The sequence below is a fragment of the Panthera onca genome, chromosome B2 (assembly GCF_046562875.1).
Source record: "Panthera onca isolate mPanOnc1 chromosome B2, mPanOnc1 haplotype 2, whole genome shotgun sequence".
Taxonomy (NCBI): domain Eukaryota; kingdom Metazoa; phylum Chordata; class Mammalia; order Carnivora; family Felidae; genus Panthera; species Panthera onca.
Window position 1 is genome coordinate 60,714,764 of NC_138343.1, and position 22,493 is coordinate 60,737,256.

At 35.4% G+C, this 22,493-nt stretch overlaps 1 pseudogene; it reads left to right on the plus strand.

Annotated features, from left to right (window-relative positions):
• Positions 1–7,533: 7,533 nt before the first annotated feature.
• Positions 7,534–22,493, plus strand: part of LOC132667952 (large ribosomal subunit protein eL13-like) — a 176,048-nt pseudogene continuing 161,088 nt past the window's right edge.

Below are 22,493 nucleotides of genomic sequence, written 5' to 3' on the forward strand. Positions count from 1 at the left end.
ATGGATAAGTATATTAAATACATTCCCTTCAAAAGACAGCAGATGAGGGGCACCTGGGTGACTCAGTCAGTTAAGCGTCCGACTTGGGCTCAGGTCATGATCTCGCGGTCCGTGAGTTTGAGCCCCGCGTCGGGCTTTGTGCTGACAGCTCAGAGCCTGGAGCCTGTTTCAGATTCTGTGTCTCCCTCTCTCTCTAACCCTCCCCCGTTCATGCTCTGTCTCTCTCTGTCTCAACAATAAATAAGCGTTAAAAAAAATTTAAAAAAAAGACAGTAGATGAAAAGATATCTGAATTTTTATTTCTTAATATTGTGTGCAATTTCATTTACTCTCAAATTATTACTAATCACTTTTGAAGAAAGGAAAAAAGAAACTTGTTTTCTGACCGCATGATGAGATGGCAGAACCACAAGGTGGAAACAACAGGGGTCATTGAGTCATAGCATGAAAGACAAGCACCTGTGAAGAGTTATCTAATTCTCATCTGACAAAAATAAAACTGTGTTCAAAGTCACTAAGGTTTAAGGGTTTCTCAATTCCTTCAGTACAGCTTATTATTTTAACTACTAGGGGCACTTTTCTTTTTCTACAAAATTAGGTATATTTCAAAAGTGGTAGAAAGAAAATATAACTAAGCACATTTATTTTTAATTCCTCCCTCCAATCATTTTTACTATTGTTGCCATACATTTTACTTTTACATGTTATAAGCCAAAGCTAATTATCATTAAGAGTAGATAAACACAAGAATATAATGTCTATTTTTTTCATTTCCAGACCCTTCCATTTCAGCATAGATTCAGATTTTTGTCTGGTATCAGAGTCCTTTTCTGAAAAAAGTCTATTTAAAAGTGCTTGTGGTATATGAATTCTGGCTATGAATTCTCTCAGATTTTTATTATCTGAAGAATTTTTTTGGCCTTCATTTTAAAAATATGTTTTTGCTGAGTATATAATTCTAGGTTGACAATTTTTCCTTCCTTTTGGTACATTAAAGATGCCATGTCATTATCTTAAGGTTTGTGCAGGTTTTTTTTGGTGTATTTACTTATTTTTGAGAGAGAGAGAGAGGGAGAGAGAGAGAGAGAGAGAGAGGATGAACATGGGAGAGGGGCAGAGAGAGAGGAGAAAGAGATAATCCCAAGCAGGCTCCATACTGTCAGCATAGAGCCCAATTTGGGCAAGGCTCCAACTCACGGAACTGTGAGATCATGACCTGAGCCAAAATCAAAAATCAGATGTTTAACCTATTAAGAAACCCAGGCACCCCAAGGCTTGTAATGTTTCTGACAAGAAGTCTGCTATAATTCTTATCCTTATTCTTTTGTATGTAAAATGACTTTTTCTCTTTAACTTTCTCTTGCCTATAAAGTTGTTTCTCTTTATCTGTTTTCAGCAGTTTGACTGTAATTTCTATTTATAGTTTTGGGGGGAGAGGAGTATTCATCTTGCTTGTATTATTCTCAGCTTCTTGAATCTATGCTTTGATGTCTTTTATTATTCATTCATTCATTCATTCATTCATTTGCAAAATCTCACCTTTTTCTGTTCCAATAGTATTTCTGCTCTTTTTGGTCTCTTTTCTCTTTCTTGGACTCCAACGATACAAATTTCAGAGTGTATGAAAATTTCCTATCATTATGGATGCTCTGGTCTGTTTTTGCCATGGTGGTATGCATTTGCTTGGTTTTTTTTTGTCACTTTTTTTTTGTCTGCATGTTTCATTTTTCATCAGTTTTTACTGGCCTATCTCTAAGCCTCCAATTCTTTCCTCATCTCTGTTCAGTCTACTGGTGAATACACTGAAGGGATTTTTCATTACTTACATTGCATTTTTTTTATTTCAGAATTTTTATTTAGCTCTTTCTTATATATTCTTTCTGTCTAATGAAACCCCCCCAACTGTTCATCCATGTTGTTAATCTTTTCCATTACTATTTTAAGCATATATTCATAGTTATTTTAAATTTCCTGTTTGATAGTTCAAAAATGTGTATAATCTGCATCTGGTTAAGTGTACTCCTCAGGTATTCTTGCTTTTTGTGTTTTTGTTTGCTTGTTTGTTGCTCACTTAAAGTCAACATCGTAGGAGGAATAGAAGACAGTGAAATCAGGAGTATTTACTTCTGGAAATAAATAAGCTTCTTTTGTCACTTAGCACTGTGTTAACCTACTAAGTAGTTGAGCTGTGTTTATCTTGCTTATATTTTTACCTTCAAGGCATCACAGTTTTCATGTTTGAATAGTGGGACACTATTGTCTTGTATTAAGATAGTATTCGAGATGTTAAATAATGTGATTTAGTCTTTGTACCTCATCCTTAGATTTCAGTCATTCCTGTTTGCCTGCATCATGGAAGGAGTATTTCTCCACAATATTCTTCCTCCACCAGAGTAGACTCTCATTGCTTCTAGGCCTGTGGTGGGAGTAGGGAATTGTTCTCTTGTCTTCAACTAGTACCTGGTGAGGCTTTTCCTGACCGCCTTATTTAAAACCTCATCCCTCTTGTAATCTAATCTCTTCCTATGACTTTGTAAGCTTAATTTTTCTCCCTTGTATTTATTACCATGGGATGTAATATAGTTTGTTATTTTGCTTTTTCTTTCTTCCACACATTTTTCTCTCTGTTGTTGTTGTTGTTGTTGTTGTTGTTGTTGCCAGATCTCCGAGGCCTAAAATGGTACTTGGCACATATTCAGTATTTTGAAACCCTTATTGAATGAATTAATGAAATCTGGAGTCATTTGAAAATACTATGGGTTTCTTTCTATAAAGACCTGAACATTTTCATTCACAATAATAGCAGTGTAAAATAATATAGACAATTAAAATTTAGCTTTTATATTTTTTCCCTAATTGTTAAGGAGTCTCTGATGTTCTCTGAGTACTTTGTGCTTACTCTAATAGGAGAAAGCCTACTAATGGTGGTTTAACTTGCAAATAGCCACAATAAAATGTAATCATCTTAATAGCTAGCAAAAGGATTTCTCAGGAAGAATTATATATCATGAAACAACATCTTGAAAAGTAGTTGTGTCAAAAGGTGTAATTTCCTACCCTCTCCTTTCTTTTCAGGATGTGTTATTATAATGTGCCAAAGCTACAGAAGAATATCAGAGGCATTTGGGTAACAATTGTGGTAGGGAGAAGAGAAAAGAAGCAAACAAAAAGTGGAAGTTAAGATGCATCAAATGTGATCAATTCCCAGAGTCCTCAAACTCTCTCAGCACATGGTGACAAATTCATATATGTGGTGGTAGAGATGTGAGGGGTTTTGGTGAATCAAGTCATGAATCACGTGGAAGATGGGGAAGAACTGATATGTAAAGGAGACAGGGATAACCATTGAGAATCACTAGACTAGGGTAATGAAAAGCTTAGAAATTATAAGACCTCTAAAAAATTAGCAAACATCTTTGAAGGATGTCAAAATTCTAGAAACCCTCGATTGTGGTTTTACATCCAGTTTCACTAAGATGTCAGGTAATAAGGAACACCTCAAATGACTTGTGGCTTAAACTCATGCAGGATATAAAGGCCAAAGAATCTGAGAAAGTACAAATAAATCTCATAAGAGGCTCAGCAGCAATTCTAGAAAAAAGAATATAGAGTTGTAGAAGGCAGCCTAAACTTCCATAGTTTAACACTGGTGTTAAACATAAATCCCTGAGATGTACCTCCTGATTCCCTAATACAGTATGTCTGAAGTGGAGTCTAGAGATTTAGTTTTGCAGCTGTTGTTGAAAAAAAAAAAACATTATATAAGCTACGCCATAGAAATTAGCCCTGACATTTTATGGAGTTAAGTGGTGTGATGATTAATTTGTTTTAGAAAAAAATTAAGGGATGCGTGTGTGGCTCAGTCGGTTGAGTCCAAATTCGGCTCAGGTCATGATCCCACAATTCGTGAGTTCAAGCCCAGCATTGGGCTCTGTGCTGACAGCTTGAAACCTGGAGCCTGCTTTGGATTCTGTCTCTGTCTCTCTCCCTGTCTCTGTCTCTGCCTCTCTCTCCCTGTCTCTCTCTCTCTCTCTCTGCTCCTCCCCCATTCATGTTCTCTGTCTCTCTCTCAAAAATAAATGAACATTAAAATTATTTTTAATTAAGTGATTATCAGTCTACCACTTTGAATTTCCTTCTCAAGTTATGATGGTTTGGGTGATGATGATCCTCTGACAGATTGCCCTCAACTAAAATCAAGTCAATTCTGTAAGTGCTCTGAAAGTGAAAAACTGATATGGATTCATGTCTTTTAGTGAAACTCATGCTGGGGCAATTCATATTGAAAATGTGCATTTCATGTTCCTATTTAGCTTTCAAAATTAAGGTTCATCTACCATAAATATGAATCAGACATCACCTGAAGATAGAGCAGAAATTATTCTTGAATAGATGTTTTTTTCTCTATTTGTATTATGTTGCACATACATATATAGCTTCATAATCAGGGACTCATTCCTTTTATAATATTTTGTACTGAATTTATAGGTATAATTTCTCACTACTATGGGTTTTAGAAGAGCATTAGCTTCTTGCAGGCTGCTATTCAGTAATATCAGGGAGCCAAATCATTCTCAGTTAAATCTCCAGTAGAGGTAATCCTCCCTCATTTATCTAACTAGTAAATTGAAAAGAAAAAAATCCTATAACCTAACAGCATGAAGATTAGGTATAATGAAAATTTGCCAGACATTCGTATAAAATGACAAATGTTGGTTTTCTCAGATGCTTGGTTCCCATTAACTTTAATATAAATTACTCAAGACAAATGGCAACATTTGGCATGTTTATCACTACAAATTGAGGAGTTTGGTGTGTCCTTACTCTGAAATATTTCATATACTTCGGGTAGGACAAAAAGTGGTCTGTTTACTCAATAAATTTTCCATTTCTAAAATCTAAAAGTCACTTTTCTTTTTACTCTTTGACTCTGCCATTTATTTATGAAACATTCAATTCTCAAGTCTGAGTTTTGGGAGTTAAAATCTTATCATTTCATGCCCAGTGTTTAATTTTCATGTAGCAAAAAGAATAAACAAACTTAAAAATAAGTTAATAAAAATTAAGCCCAATCATTCTGTCATTTAAAATCTATTAATATTGCCATGTATATTACAACAATTACACTTTCATATGTTGCAACGTATTCTTATGTTCATGTATCAATTATGAGAACATGTAAGTAGAAATCACATATATTTTAGTTGACATAATTTGAAACAAGACCTAATATTTATAATTAAGATTTGGATAGGTAGTATTTTTAAGTAAACTTCTTAAATTATTTATTAAATTATAATAGATGATTTTGTAATTTAAATACAAAACTGTATAAAGTCTTGTTTAAACACTGATATAAAAATGATAAATTTATTTATGTACTGGACAATTCCACTTAATAATTTGTGTAAAACTTTTAAGCAATTTTTAATGATCACACAATCCTATGGAATATATTATGTATTTATACATTCCTCAAGTACATAATGGAATATGAGAATATGTAAACAACCAAGTGGATGCAGTTCTTACATTGAGAACAATCACTGTTCATTAGTAAACTTAGTAGTGCTTCAAAACATTCTTTAAGCTAGACTTTTCTGGAATATCTGGTTGTATATTCTTCTCTGAATATTGTTTGTACGCCATTATGCCCATTATACCCCCAAATTGTCTATGGTGGAATGATCATGCTTCTTGGTTCAGATTGTTATACTACTTCGGGTGCCTGGGTGGCTCAGTTGGTTAAACATTCTGACTTTGGCTTAGGTCATGATCTCACTGTTCATGAGTTCAAGCCTTGCATCACACTCTGAGCTGACAGCGCAGAGCCTGCTTGGGAATCTTTCTCTTTCCCTCTCTCTCTCTCTGCTCCTCTCCTGTACTTTCTCTCTCTCTCATAAATAAAATTAAAAAAAATAAGATTGTTATACTACTCAGAGGAACCTTGATTTCCTAATACATATTTCTTAATGTATTTATTTTACTTCAGAGATTTCACCCTTTACTTCTAAAGCTCTTGATGTCCATTTTCCTAGAAATTTCTGGATAGATCTGAATACTTAGTCAACTGCCAAAAAAATCCTTCTATAGAAACTTTCCTCACAAATGGATTTTTTAGTGGTTGTATGGTAAGTGTGAAAAGAGTGAAAAGAGGTATGTATGCTTTGGGAACTAAGAATATGTTGTTGTGATGCTCAATGAAAAAGTCTTCAGCATCATTAGTTATTAATGGTGTCATTTTCTCAAATTATCAAAAGCATGCAATGGATTGAGGAGCTTGAGGCATTTTAGTTTAAGTCTCCCAAGACCATGTGTATTTGGATTACATGCAGTCATGTTAACTATTCATGTTACCACACTGACACTCATGAAAATTGGCTGGTAACTAGAAGCCATGATGACTCACTATATCCTCTGCCATATCTTCAGAATTTATTTTATAGACCCTAAAGCATGAAAAACAAGAAATCTTGAGCTTAGTCAACTATGGGTATGGCAAAAGAGCAAATTTAAGCTTTCTGTTTAAGTGAGCAGTGTTAAAGTTAAACAAAAAACTTATACTTTAGAGGCTACAGAAATTCCTGTTGAGGAGAGCCAATTTTATAGTAGAGATTTAGAATTAAGAAAGTTTGAAAGAGGGAATAAAAATGAAAAAAAAAGTCAAAATGTGTATTTTAGATTACAACACCCTTCTGACATAATGCTAGAAGTATGCTGCAGTGTCAAAAATGTCAACAGGACAAGTACGGTCTTAACCCCTTTAGGAAAAAATGCCATTTCTTCATATTTTGTACCAATACATCTCTGATTATATAATAGAATCCAGTGGGAAAATAAGATATTCCTTATAGCTAAATTTTCTGAAAGACTCCATTTTTTAAAGGAAAGGATTAAAAAGCCACACTGAGTAAAAAGTATGTTGCAGACAGTCAGCATCAGCCTTTAAAAATGGCAGCTTCTATAAGAAACTGCAGTTTGAAAGGCAGAGCTGGTCACATATCACACATTTACCTGCTACTTACTCCTACATGTGAAGTACATAACCCTATTAGCAGCAGTGCCAACAGATCCTCAAACATAAAGGACCCTCATAGCAGTTGTGAGAACAATCAGACAGCGTGGTCCTTTTTCATGTTGGAAACCAGCATATTTCAGCTCTGCCATATTTGTAGGGGTTTTGGCATCTGTTCAGAATCTTTTTAAATGTGCAGAGAGTACTCTTCATTTCTTCTTCCATTACAGTTCTCCCATCAAACAAGCCTACATCGCTGAAGCCCAAAGGAATCTGAACCCTTACATGAAGATTAACGTGTGCTCATCCAAAAAGTAGAACTCCATGGCAGGCTTTGAACTAGTCACCCAGGAGTTATTACATGCTGACACTGGTGCCCTGGAGGCACACGCTCAGGTGGAAATGCAGCTGGCATCTGATTGTTTCACAAGTGACAATGAACTCTGATTTGAATGAGGCAGAGGTTGTGTATAAACCTGCTCTAAGAATGTCAGACTTGCAGTCATGAACTCTCGGCAATGACCCTCAGCAAAACAATGTGTTTGACTTTTTGCTCCCTCAGCAGTGCTTTGCTAGCATGCATTGTATTCCAGCAGAAGATCATCCAAATGCTGGTAGAAATGATGGACTCACTAGGAACCCACAACCCCCACGTCCATTTAACGGGTATTGCAGAACCATTTTACAGTGTGTTCCCGCAAACAAAAGCCCTCCAACTGGTAAGGATGTATTCCAGGACAGAGAGCTCAGAAGGGTGGGAGACATGACACCATTAAAGTATACTGAAAACATTTTTTTTTTGTAGTCTACAAGGTTGTCAGATAAAAGACTTTGAGTTAAAGCTCTGTTACGGCAGAGCTTGGGAACAGTATTAGCTGAGAGAGCTGTTTCGATGCTGTGATCTGCAATAGTATAGTCGAGTTCAATCTGTGCAGAAGAAATGGGCTCTCTGCAGGGTAAGCCAGCTACAAGCTGGGCTGGGTTCTAGCAGAGGCAACAGGCTTGGCTGAAGCATGAGCTTAATGTACAAAGTGTGTGTGCTGATCAGAGTTGGAACTGTTTAGCCAGCTCATTTCTCAGCAGAGTAATACAATCTTGGAAGAAGCATCACTTCAATTTGGAATGGAACTGAAGGGATTCGTGTTTTCTGTGCGATCACACTGGTGATGCCCAGTATCTCTCTTCTTTATTCCTCAATCCTGCTTCTTATGGTCTTCATGGGGAATGAGTGAAACTTAACAGGAACAATTCCACATGTGATTTATTATCATTATGGATTTTTTTAGCCCTTGTGATATGGTTAATTTTATTCTAGAGGCCTGTTAATAACAAAAGAATAAATGAATGAATGAGTGAATGAATGAAAGTTTCCCAAACACTCTGATGTTGCTGTTCACCTGTCCTAAATCTCAGAGTGACCTGAATGAAAGGTAAGAGATGTGCAGCCTCCCAGAGCAACTAATGTTGTTCCCCAAAGGGCATCTGGAGAAGGATTGTCTCATGTAACAAGCGCTAAATCAATAAGCTCTAACTCCTGTTTACAATTCTTATTGTCCCATTTTATACATCCCATTATTGGTTGTGTCCTTAAACTAGATAAAGTTGAAGCTAGTTTTTTTTTCCCCTGTGCTCTTGCAAGAACACTTCATATACCACCTTTCTACTTCATTAACCTGAATGTGCTATAACTGTGTATCTTTACTCTTTTTCTCACCAGGATGAAGGCATTCAGAGGACAGATATTATTTATCTTTGTATTCCTACAACTAACATTTTGCCTGTGACATAGAAGATACCCAATAGGGGCGCCTGGGTGGCGCAGTCGGTTAAGCGTCTGACTTCAGCCAGGTCATGATCTCGCGGTCCGTGAGTTCGAGCCCCGCGTCAGGCTCTGGGCTGATGGCTCGGAGCCTGGAGCCTGTTTCTGATTCTGTGTCTCCCTCTCTCTCTGCCCCTCCCCCGTTCATGCTCTGTCTCTCTCTGTCCCAAAAATAAATAAAAAAAAGTTGAAAAAAAAAAATTAAAAAAAAAAAAAAAAAAAAAAGAAGATACCCAATAAATGATGGTTGAATGAAAGCTGAAACACAAATCTAATATGCGCAAATGGATGTTATTTAGTTTGCCTGTCTGGAACTGCGAATTTCAAAGTATTTTATTTAATTTTTTGCTCTTTGACAAGAGGAGCAATGGGCAGCATTAATTAATTAATCAGTATAGATTTATTACTGTGCATAGTCTACAGAGAGTTGTAACAGGCTGAGCCCCAGGTGCAGGGCAATGACTTGGCAGAATCCCTCCTGCTCCTACGTTAGTCCATCATCCTTCTTATCCAAAAAGGGAGGCTAATAAATTAGAACAGCAGTGACAGCTACTTCTGCTCACTGTTTACCATGTCATAAGTTGTTACATCACAGGCACATTAAAAAAGAACTCCATAGTTTTCAAATATTATAAAATATGAATCAACACACACTGTCTTTTCTTTAATGTATTATTTTCTACAAGCAGAATAGTTTTACTGTGAAAAAGAATGTGATTTGAATGACTCCAAAACAAAATCTAGATCAAAATAGGTCCCTCATTGACCCTGTCTAAAACTGCTATTTCAATATTCAATCTGAATTATGGAAATGAAGTTTAAGTGTAACTGATATGGGACAGAGCTAATCATTTGAGACATTATCAGTTCCTAGTACCTTAGATTGAGTTAGTAACAGAGATATGTGGGGTTGAAGGTAATGTTACATACAGATGATCAAACTTCAGTATGGAGAAGTTGAGTCTTTTTTTCCCAATTATACAATACTGAGAGAGATAAGACTAGAACCTGGATATACTGGTACCTAATGCAAAATTTTCACTAATCCAAGCTAAGTCCAGAGTAGAGTAAGAAAATTTGCATGGGATGTATAATAGGAATGTTCTGGTTTTTCCTTCTGGGTGGTTCACTTACTACCTGTATGATGTGAAATATCTGAGGCATGGTTTTCTCATCTATACCAAAAAGATATAATTGACTTCAAAATGTTTATAATTATTGAGATTATTTATATGAAGGTTGTTTGTAAATGAGAAAGCACTACAAAATATATAGTGTATTATCACTTCCAAAGCAAGAGCAGATGAAATCCAATTGTTCCCTTCTCCAGTGAATGCTCTCAATGTTGTCTCACTTTACCCATATAGCATTACATTTATTTATTTTATAAATTTCTTCATTAAGCATGAATCCTTCTGATTTGGTAAAGTTATTCAATACTATTGAACTCCATATCTTCTTTTTTGTAAAAATTTAATAATATTTTCTATGTCTTGGGTTTTTGTAAAACCTAAATTATACATGTTCAAAAAAGAAAACACAGCATGGTGCCTAGTATATAGTAAGAGCCAAAATATTCTTCCTCTTCCTCTTGCCTTATTTTTAAAGTTGCATTTATGGTGGTCGAGTTTGGGTAGTGTTGAATAGTCTCAGGTTCTTTCTGCCTTCCCAGAATGGTTCTGTATATTTGAGAGCAGGGAACATTTTTCCCATTTCGTAAGTACTTATTGTCTAGGTTGAAAACCCATACTTAGCAAATAGAAATCAATCAGAAGTGACTTAAGCAGTAAATAAATGTCAATAGGATCTGTTACTCTGGAAAGAGTACAGTCAAGGTACCATCTGAATTCTCCAGACGATAAAAGATGGGCATCAAGTTGAAGGAGATTAAAAAAAAAAAAAATAGACTGCGGAACTGCTGAAGATAAATCTCAGACCTCATCTAATTTACAATTTGACCTAAGTATTTCCCTGCCTATAAATGTGACTTTACTCTAGGAACTAGGTTGAAATCAGCGTCCTAGAAGATATTCCTATTGGATGTCCACAGGAATGTAAAACACAGACTTTTATGAATTAGGTAAGTTGCACTAATTCTTGAAAGTAATAATACATCAGAAAATTTCAGTGACTTTACAAAACTTAAGTTTGTTTCTTTCTTATATGTAGTCGAGTTTTAATATTCTTGGCTCAGCAGCTTTGCACAAAATTGTGACTCAGAGACCTGGGTCCTTGCCATTGTGTGACACTGCTATCTGACAGAAAATTTCACAACCAATAGAATATCACATGGCAGTTTTTAATTTCAGGCTTGGGGGTGCTGGATATTATGTGGGCATCTCTGTTCACATGACCCACCCAAAGCAAGGAAGCTAGGAAATGACTTCCTGTGAGTCCTAGAGAACAATGAAACTATGCAGGGAATATATACATTGTGTCTGCTAGAAACTACCCTTCCAGTAACCAAAGATTCTTTCATGGTAAATAAGCAGCCCCACCTGATTGCAAAAGCTTTGAAAAATGTGATTGTCCAAAGTAGCCAAGAAGAAAGAGAAACTATTTAGTGAACACATAGTGTTGCATGAGACCTAGAAGTAGAGATGGGAAGGACTTCCCTTTCTGGGAAAATTGCTGCTTATAAAAAGAATATGAGAAAAAAGCATAAGAAAATACACTTCTGCCAGCTATTAAGAAGGCATAGCATTAAGAAGGACAACCAGCAGTGTCTGATAATAAAAGGCAATGCTAAATTATTTGGTGTTCCTGAACAACTATTTCATTCCTGCTTCATTTGTTACACAATATGTTATTTTCTTGGAATATCCTTCCCTACTTGGCTGATAGGTAAATTCCTAATCATTTTTCAAAATCTAGTTTAGCCATCAGACCTCTATTAAGACCTACTAAAATTCTTTCTTCCCAAAATTCACAGAACATCTAACAACATTACAGCCACCCCAGTTCATACTGCATTTTATTTCTGTATTTGGTTACCTGTTTCTTGTTATAAGCTCTGAGAAAACAAACTGCATAAAGATTTCTTTCTTTTTTAAACCCTCACAACTAGCACAGGGCCTGGAATATAGCAGATGCACAATAAATATCTATTTCTGTTTTGAATTTTTAGTTTAGTTGTCCAATCATTGATCAACTTTCCTTATCAATCCACTGCTTCACACAAATTAAAAGAAAAAAAAATTATCAGAGGCACCTGGGTGGCTCAGTTGGTTGAGCATCTATCTGACTTTGGCTCAGGTCATGATTTCACAGTTCATGAGTTCGAGGCCAATGTGGGGCTGTCAGCATAGAGCCTGCTTCTGATCCTCTGTTCCCCCCTTTCTCTGCACCCACCCCCACTCACACTCCCTCTATCTTAAAAATAAACATTAAAACAAGAAAGTTTAAAAGAACATTTTATCAAATGATTAATAATGTCTTTTCTAGAAAAAATCTTTGCCATAAGAATTAAGATGACTAGACTATATGTGCCTCCTTTTTTTTAGGCTAATTAAAAAAAAGAGAATATTGTAGGAGGAAATAAATGGTTGGAAGATTAGGACATAACTGAGCAAGGTGAAGTTAGAACATACAATTTTCAGTTGAACTGGACATTTAGCTACCACATCCACAAAAGCTGAAAGGACTAAAAAATTCCTTGAGACACATTCCATAAGCCTACTTAGTGTGCTATATTATAATTTGAGACTAGTACCTCTTTTTATCTATGATTTTGAACTTCTTATCCTCAGATCATTTGTTGGTTAGAGAAATTTTTATCTTAAAGTATTTTCATAACAACTAAAAGTCCCAATATCTTCAAATTATGTTTGTAACTTCCTAAGAAATGATAGCCCACTGGAAAACAGAAGATTTAGAAATATGTAATATATAATATATAACATATAACATATATATTATATACATATACATAATATATATTATATATAACATATATAACATATATATATATAATATATAATTCCTAATTTTCCACAGCTTGATACTGTGCAGGTTGTGAAAAATTGGTATTTTTAAGTAATTATGCTTACTGGGTCTGCTTTAGTTGAAAACATGACTAGTTTATTTTCTTAGAGAAATATTATTCTTTGCATTATTGCTGGACTAAAGTGTCACCTACACTGTGCAAATTAATTCTGAATACTAATTAAGGTATTTTTGTATGTTTTGAGGATAAAGAACAAGGATTTCAAGTCTCTTTTGTTGGATATAAAGCTATAAAAAGTAATAAGCAGTAACAATTAAGATGAAGCTTGCTACTGATAATATAGTTTCTTTCCCTGCTTCCCAAAAGCCAACTACAAAACATCGAAGTCATTTCCTATTGCTTTGTCTTCCTTCAGATTATTACATTGGATCCACAGAGTCCCCCAAACACAAGGTTGTTGGCATTGGTTCCTGAATCAAATTCCACCGAGAAGGAAAGATACCAGACAAGAACATTAAACTAAGAACATGATATTTTGATCTGATCATTTTGAGAATGCTGGCTATTTAACAGAATATGTTTGCCAGTGATTCTCATTTTGTGATATTAAATATAAACTATTACATTTTAGTTTTTTATGGCAAATAAGTAATCTCAACACATATCCCAGATCCTCATCTATTTTTGAACTTCACTAAAACCTTAAATTTTATTTCAGCACCCCTTGTATTCCCCCTAGCTTTATCATTCACTGAAATCAGTTTCCTATTTAACATCATTCCGGAACAAAGAACGTATTTCCTTAGGAATTACTTCTGGCTCTCTTACTCTTCCTAAGTCAGTTATTCTTAACTTACATCTTGCCTTCCAGGTCCAATGGTTTCTATTGTGTAGGCTGTTTGCCTGAATATTAGTCTGTTCTTGAAGTTGAGTCCCATGATAGTGTTCATAGTCTTCAATCACAAACCTTCCAAATAATGATTTAAGAGTCTTTATGACTTTTTAAACCTTCCAAAAGATTTATAATTCTTAGGCTCTTCTACCTACTAAAAAAATGTAATAACTGTCACTTTATTCATGTTGATTATTTCTTAGAATAAAATCATAGAAATTAACTGTACAGTCAAGTAGACATAATTTTAGGATTACTCATGTATTTTGGACATGAGTAATTCATGAGTAACTCATGAGTAACATGAGTTGCCATACAGAAAGGTTATATTTACCTGTTCATCTATATTTTTATCCCGCTTTTCTTTTTATGAGTTTGCCATTTAAACACATCTCTACTATATTGTATATTACTTTTCTAATAGCTGATGCAACTATATTAGTAAAACAAAATTATTTTAGGAAAAAAATCATTACTTTATGTGATACATATGGACAAGAGCTTTAATTTACAAGAAAGTTCTAACAATTATACATTTCAATGTGCTTAGTAATATTTCAAAATATATAAAGCAGAATTTACTGGACTACAAGAATATTAACAATTTACCACGATTTTAGGGATTTTATTTTATTATCAGAATCCCTATTCAATGTAATATTTGATATATCAAAATAACATATGTAATGTTTATATTAGTTATGAAGCTTAAATATAATATAAATTCATCAATAGAATAATTTATTTGTTTAAGAAGTATAATATGATCAATAGCCTATATCTTTTCACAAGGTTATCCCACCCATTAATCCCCCAAACTCAATATTATTTACATTATTGATTACATTCAATCAGCAACTGTTATTTTCAGTCATATATTTAGCTAATATGTTTGGTTTAGTGCCCATATAAACAAGCACTTAACCAGTTTGCTTTCATATTCTAATGAATGAAATATACTTTTATCTGAATACCAATGGGGGTACTTCAACAGCTCTGCTATTACGCACAATCTTTTCAAACAAGATATTTTTATTTATTTATTTATTTATTTATTTATTTATTTATATTTTTTAAATATAATTTATTGCAAGTTAGCTAACATACAGTGTATACAATGTGCTCTTGACTTCCAAAGTAGAATCCCATGATTCATTGCTTATACATAACACCCAGTGATCATTCCAACATGTGCCCTCCTCAATTCCCATCACCTATTTCCCCCTCTCCCCCACCCCTGACATTAACCCTCAGTTGGCTCTCTGTATTTAAGAGTCTCTTATGGTTTGCCTCCCTCTTGGTTTGACACTATTTTTTCCCCTTCCTTCCCTCCATGGTCTGTTAAGTTTCCGAAATTCCATATATGAGTGAAAACATATGATATCTGTTCTCTCTGAATGACTTATTTAACTTAGCATAATACCCTCCAGTTCCATCCACATTGCTGCAAATGGCAGGATTTCATGCTTTCTCATTGCCAAGTAGTATTCCATTGTATAAATAAACCACATTTTCTTCATCCATTCATCAGTTGATGGACATTTAGGCTCTTTCCACAATTTGGCTATTGTTGAAAGTGCTGCTATCAACATTGGGGCACATGTGCCCCTATGAATCATCACTCCTGTATCCTTTGGGTAAATTCCTAGTAGTGCAATTGCTGGGTCATAGGGTAATTCCATTTTTAATTTTTTGAGGAATCTCCACACTGTTTTCCAGAGTGGCTTCTCTGTTTGCATTCCCACCAACAGTGCAAGAGAGTTCCTGTTTCTCCACCTCCTCGCCAACTTCTGTTATTTCCTGAATTGTTAATTTTAGCCACTCTGACCAGTGTGAGGTGCTATCAGTGTGCTTTTGATTTGTATTTCCTTGATGATGAGTGATATTAAGCATCTTTTCATGTGTCTGTTGGCCATATGGATGTCTTCTTTGGAAAAGTGTCTATTAATTTCTTCTGCTCATTTCTTCACTAGATTATTTGTTTTTTTGGTGTTGAGTTTGATAAGTTCCTTATAGATTTTAGATACTAACCCTTTATCTGATATGTCATTTGCAGATATCTCCTCCCATTCTGTTAGTTGACTTTTAGTTTTTTTGTTTGTTTGTTTCCTTTGCAGTACAGAAGCTTTTTATCTTGATGAGGTCCCAATAGTTAATTTTTGCTTTTAATTTCCCTTGCCTTCAGAGACATGTCAAGTAAGAAGCTGCTGTGGCCAAGGTCAAACAAGTTGTTTGTTTCCTGTTTTATCCTCTAGGGTTTTGATGGTTTCCTGTCTCACATTTAGATCCTTCATCCCTTTTGAGTTTATTTTTGTGTATGGTGTAAGAAAGTGGTCTAATTTCATTCTTCTGCATGTTGCTGTCCAGTGCTTCCAGCACCATTTGCTAAAGAGACTGTCTTTTTTCCATTGGATACTCTTTTCTGCTTTGTTGGCCATATATTTGTGGGTCCAATTCCGGGTTCTCTATTCTAGTCCATTGGTCTATGTGTCTGCTTTTGTGCCAATACCATACTGTCTTCATGATTACAGCTTTGCAGTAGAGGCTAAAGTCTGGGATTGTGATGCCTTTTGCTTTGGTTTTCTTTCTCATCATTACTTTGGATTTTGGGGTCTTTTGTGACTGCATACAAATTTTAGGATTGTTTGTTCTAGCTCTGAGAAGAATGTCGGTGCAATTTTAATTGGGTTTGCCTTGATTGTATAGATTGCTTTGGGTAGTATTGACATTTTACCAAAATTTGTTCTTCTAATCCATGAGCATGGAATGTTTTTCTATTTCTTTGTGCCTTCTTCAATTTCTTTCATAAGTTTTCTATAGTTTTCAACATATAGATCTTTTACCTCTTTGGTTAGGTTTATTCCTAGGTATTTTATGGTTCTTGGTGCAATTGTAAATGGGATCGATTTCTTGATTTCTCTTTCTGTTGTTTCATTATTGATGTATAGGAATGCAACTGATTTCTGTACATTTATTTTATATCCTGCCACTTTGCTGAATTCATGTATCAGTTCCAGCAGTTTTTTGGTGGAGTCTTTTGGGTTTTCCATGTAGAGTGTCATGTCATTTGTGAAAAGTGAAAGTTTGACTTCTTCTTTGCCAATTGTGGTGCCTTTTATTTCCTTTTGTTCTCTGATTGCTGTGGCCAGGATTTCCAACACTATGTTAAACAATAGTGGTGAGAGTGGACATCTCTGTCGTGTTCCTGATCTCAGGGGGAAAGGTCTCAGTTTTTCCCCAATGAAGATGATATTAGCTGTGGGCTTTCCATATATGGCTTTTATGATGTTATGGTATGTTCCTTCTATCCTGACTTTCTTGATGGTTTTCATTAAGAAAAGATGCTGTTTTTTGTCAAGTGCTTTTTCTGCATCTATTGGCAGGATCGTATGGTTCTTATCCTTTCTTGTATTAATGTGATGTATCACATTGATTGACTTGCAAATATTGAACCAGCCCTACAGCCCAGGAATGAATTCCACTTGATCATGGTAAATAATTCTTTAAATATATTGTTGAATTCAATTTGCTAGTATCTTGTTGAGAATTTTTGCATCCATGTTCATCAGGGATATTGGTCTGTAATTCTCCTTTTTAGTAGGGTGTCTGTCTGGTTTGGGAATCAAGGTAATGGTGGCTTCATAGAATGAGTCTGGAATCTTCCTTTCTGTTTCTATTTTTTGGAACAGTTTGAGAAGAATAGGTATTAGCTCTGCTTGGTAGAATTTGCCTGGTAGAATTTCCCTGGGAAGCCATCTGGCCCAGGACTCTTATTTGTTGGGAATTTTTGATAAGTGAATCAATTTCTTTGCTGGTTATGGGTCTGTTCATATTTTCTATTTCTTACCATTTGAGTTTGGTAGTGTGTGGGTGTCTAGGAATTTGTCCATTTCTTCCAGGTTGTCCAGATCGTTGGGATATTTTTTTTAGGTTTATTCATTTATCTTCAAAGGAGGGGGGCAGAGAAAGAAGAAGAGAGAATCCCAGACAAGTTCCACAATGGGCATGGAGCCCATCAGTGCGGAGCCTGATACACCAAAGTTCCATCTCACAAATCATGAGATCATGACCTGAGCCAAAATTAAGAGTCAGACGCTTAAAGGACTGCACCACCCAGATGCTCCCAGGGAATATCTGAAATGCATCCAAATCCATTAGCTACAGTGAGAAAGAGGGCTTGGGAATAACTCAGTCAACAAGATAGGACGTTTTTACACTTTACGGATGGCATTGCCACTATCACAAGGGATAGAACTCAGTGCAAAGTTACAATAAGCCCCTGATAAAGAACAGAAACAAAGGGTAAGCACAATTGAGCAGACTTTAGGCCATCATCCTAGCATGGGAAGCCCTGGACAACAATCAGCCCTTTCTGTACATTTACACATTTTTGGACTATTGCCAATAGTCTGGTCATCTGGTACAGTATGGCAGCAACAACTTTTTTAAATGTAAATTATAAGAAATTATTGCCTCAAAGACATCCAAATTATTAATCGAGGTCACACATGCATCCACACATATTAAAGCCATAACCTAATATATTTATCAGGGTATTTTGTGTGTTCTTTGGAATTTCGGGTACTATTGATAATGACTAAGGGACTCATTTCATTTCTCAAAATACACAAGGCTGGACCCTTGGATAAGGTATTCAATAGAATATTTACCTCCCTTACTGGCTTTAGCCTTCTAGTCTCATAGAGTGCCATAATTACTTGCTTAAACAAGTTTAAATTCAATTAAATAAAATATGGCTCATTTCATTCATTAGCCAAACAACACAGGTAAATTATAAATAGTCCACATACATGTTTGATGTTTGAATGCTGAAAGCTTCAGAGCGCCAAATTTTCCTCTTTCCCACAAAAAGCCCATATTACCTCTTTTGGTGCTAGTGGGAAGTTAAAAACCACACAAAACCCAGCCAGCCCCACACTGAACCCTCATCCCAGCTCTTCTCCCTAACTAGAGTAAAACCACAAACTCTCACGCTTACCATCCTACTTAATATTGTAGCCTGAACACCTATTCCAACACTCTCAACTCCCCTTTATCTATAAGAGGAGGTAATATTTATCATGCATACTCTTTGTCATTTTTACTGAATTTTAAGTTCCACTGGGCAATGATATTTTGTTCTGATTTTTGTTGTTTACCATGGTTCCCCATGACTAAAACAATGCCTAGAATAGTACTGAGCACAGTAGGTGAAGAGCAAAGGTCTGCTGAATGGACATTAAATGTACCACTCTCATCTTAATTTTGTAATTAAAATCAACTTATTTAAAACTCAAGCCATCAAAGTGGTGGCTGGAAACAAATGTGCATATCTATCCTTGCTCTCATACAGTGGAATCCTAGGCTGGTCACTCTTCTCTACTGACAATTTGTAGGCTAATCTGGCATCTCCTTAATTAGATCCCCTTTCAATATTACTAGCCAAATCCTCCAATATTTTGTCCCAATTATAAAAATTTTCATTTCCTTCATTGTAGTCCCTGATTTTTAACAGGTCATGACATAATTTACATTTCTTTTTTTATATACAATTTTTAAATGTTTATTTATTTGGGGGGGGGGTGGGGAGTGGCAAGGAGACAGAAAATCCCAAGCAGGCTTTGTGCTGTAAGTGCAGAGCCAAATGGGGGACTCAATCCCACAAACCATGAGATCATGACGTGTGAGACAAAATCAAGAGCGAGACACTTAACCAACTGAGCCACCAAGGTGCCCCACATATTTCACATTTCTTTGGTAAATTTGATGACACTATTTCTAGAGGGGCTGATATTATGTAGCATTTAAAAGTATTTCTTAAGACAATATTATTCCTTGCTTCTTAAATTATTTTTTTTACTGATAAGTCCAAGGCAAAATCATTAAAATTGGACGTTCTATACTATATTATGTCAATTCAAAATAAGTTCATTTCTAACCAATTCTACAATATATATTGTTATAAATTTTCTCATAGTCTGAGAAAAATGTTGATCTCATACAAATGGATTCAAATGATTTCGGTGTGATTAGGGATTTGATAAAATCACAAAAGTCAACTGGTAAGTAGGTTTCCAGAATGAAGATCAAAACCATGTAGCTGGTCTTTATCTATGGTTTCAAGACTATGTATTTATTTTACTGAATTATGAAATGTATTAACTTTTCCTGTTTTGATTCTAGTTTCTGAAGCAGCATTAAAAGTTAAAACTGGGTTCTTGTTTAGAAAACTGTACTGACAAGTCAGCTATATTAACTACAAATGCCAAGTACTTTAACAATAAATACCATTTTATTTATTCTATAATGTCTTCTTTTCTTTTCTAGCATTGATCTTTGAGTTCCAATACTCTATATCCTTTTTTTATTAATAGAACACTCTACTATCTTAAATAAACCAGTGATTTCCAAAGGATCTTTATTCTATACTACAAACCCCTGATGAAATCTTCCTTATTAAAATTGACATTTTTTTCATTCTATATTGTAATGGCATAACTATTATTTTTTTCTTCTATCTGGAATAAGCCACTGTCACTACAACTTCACTCCTTATATTCTATATATAAAACAAACACATCAAGTCTAATTTAATAACGGTAATCATGAAACACAGAGTAAAAATAATATATCATGTATTTCTTGCCTAAGTCTTCTGATATCCAGAAATATTTTCTCCCGACCAGAAAAAAAAAGCAGATTGGAAGATCAGATGTGGACAAAGAGTATAGCTATAGGACAATGGTGCCAGAATGTAATAGAAAAGAATCACTTAGGAACTAGATTTATTGTCAGAACCTCTGTGTGTAGGCTCCAGGGTCCAGCTGCATCTGCTTTAACAGGTTCTCCAGGTTAATTGTAATGTGTACATAATTTGAATAACCACTGGTATAGAGAAAGATCTGAGTTAGAAGCATATCTTTTTCACTTCTACCTATGAGATACTATGGTCTGAATGTTTATGAAAGCCCTCCCCACCCGTGCAAATTCATGTTGAAATCCTACCTCCAAGCTGATAGTACTAGGGGGTAGAGCCTTTGGGAGATGCTCATATCATCAAGGCAAAACTCTCCTGAAGGGAAGTAGTCCCTTATATTAAAAAAAAAAGGCCTCAGAAGCTCCTTTGTGCTTTCTGCCATGGGAGAGCACACTGAGAAGATGGCCATATATATGAGGACGGGGGCTCTCACTGGATATCAAAACTGCCTTTCTCCTTAATCTTGGACTTATCAGCCTCCAGACTTGTGAGAAATAAGTTTCTGTTGTGTATAAGACAAACAGTCTATTTTTTGTTATAGCCCAAAGATTAGAGACCATTAAGCTTTGAGACTACGGGTTATGTGACCTCTGAAATATAGAATATCCTCATCTGTATAATGAAGCCAGTTATGTCTGTACTGAAGCTAGGTGTAGGTAAATGTGTGTGTGTGCGTGTTCATGTGTGTGTGTGTGTGTGTGTGTGTGTGTGTGTTGTGTGCGTTCATGGATGTGTTTATGTGAGAAAGAGGGGGGTTGAGAGAGACAGGGAGAAAGAGAGAAAGTTGAGGGGGGGAAGAAAGAGAGAGAAAGAAGTAAGGGAGAGAAGTGAGAGAGGGAAAAAGAGATGGGGAGAAAGAGAGAGAGGGAGAGAAAAAAAATTAATTGTAAAACTTACTTACCACAGTATATATCACATAATAGCTTCTTAACAAACACCAGGTTCCCCCGTGCCATTTATTACACATCCTGCTCAATAAAATCTGTTCTCACAATAATTAACGATTTGAAAAAACAAAAACAGCTAATTTGATTAACAATGCTATAAGGAAACTTGCTAAATTATCAGATTCATGCCTTATTCTATGAACTATTCCAGCGGGTACAAAATGGGGACAGCACATCTGAACACAGTAGCATAATCACATTTCTATGTGCAGGAAGTATCACCTTTAAGGCCCTGATCAGGGCTCCATATGTCAGCTCTTCCAGTACTTTAGATGTCTTGGTTAACATTGTCTCAGTCCCCTTCTGATGTCTTCGAGGTGGCAATATCAGCAGTGGGGTGGCTTGAGGACCTAATCTGGGCCTGCTTTACCCCTGGGGCCAGTAGTGCCTTCCACAAAATCTGCAAAATTCCTTTTCTTGGCCAGGTGGCTAGGACCAGCCTGAATTCCCCCAGGCACTAGTGTTTGTGCCATGTATCAAAATGAACTTGCCACTAAAGTAACAATAGATTGAATTGACCCTTATTCTGAATCCTATTAAAATTCAAGGGTAGGATGCTTTAACTATGAGCAATGGTTTATATGACATGTTAGTGCTGCTTTTCAAATGTGTTATTATAAATATGGTTCTCTTTTTCCTTTTACCTTTATTGTGTCCTTATTAAATCACATATCGATATGTTGGAGAAAAAGTGAACAGTTTAGCATTGTGTAGCTTTTATTTATTTTTTTAAGTTTTATTTAAATTCCAGTAGTTAACATACAGTGTAATATTAGTTTTGAGTGTAAAATATAATGGTTCAGCACTTCCATACAATATCCAGCACTCATCACAGGTGCACGCCTTAATCCCCTTCATCTATCTAACCCAGCTCCCATCTACCTCCCCTCTGGTAATAATCAGTTCTCTATAGTTAAGAGTCTGTTTCATGGTTTGCTTCTCTCTCTTTTTTTTTCCCTTTGCTTATTTGTTTTCTCAAATTCCACATATGAGTGAAATTGTATGGTATCTGTCTTTCTCTGACTTACTTCGATTAGCATAATATTCTCTAGCTCCATTCATGTTATTGTGCATGCAAAGCCACCCATCATCTTACCACCAACCACTTATCATTAGC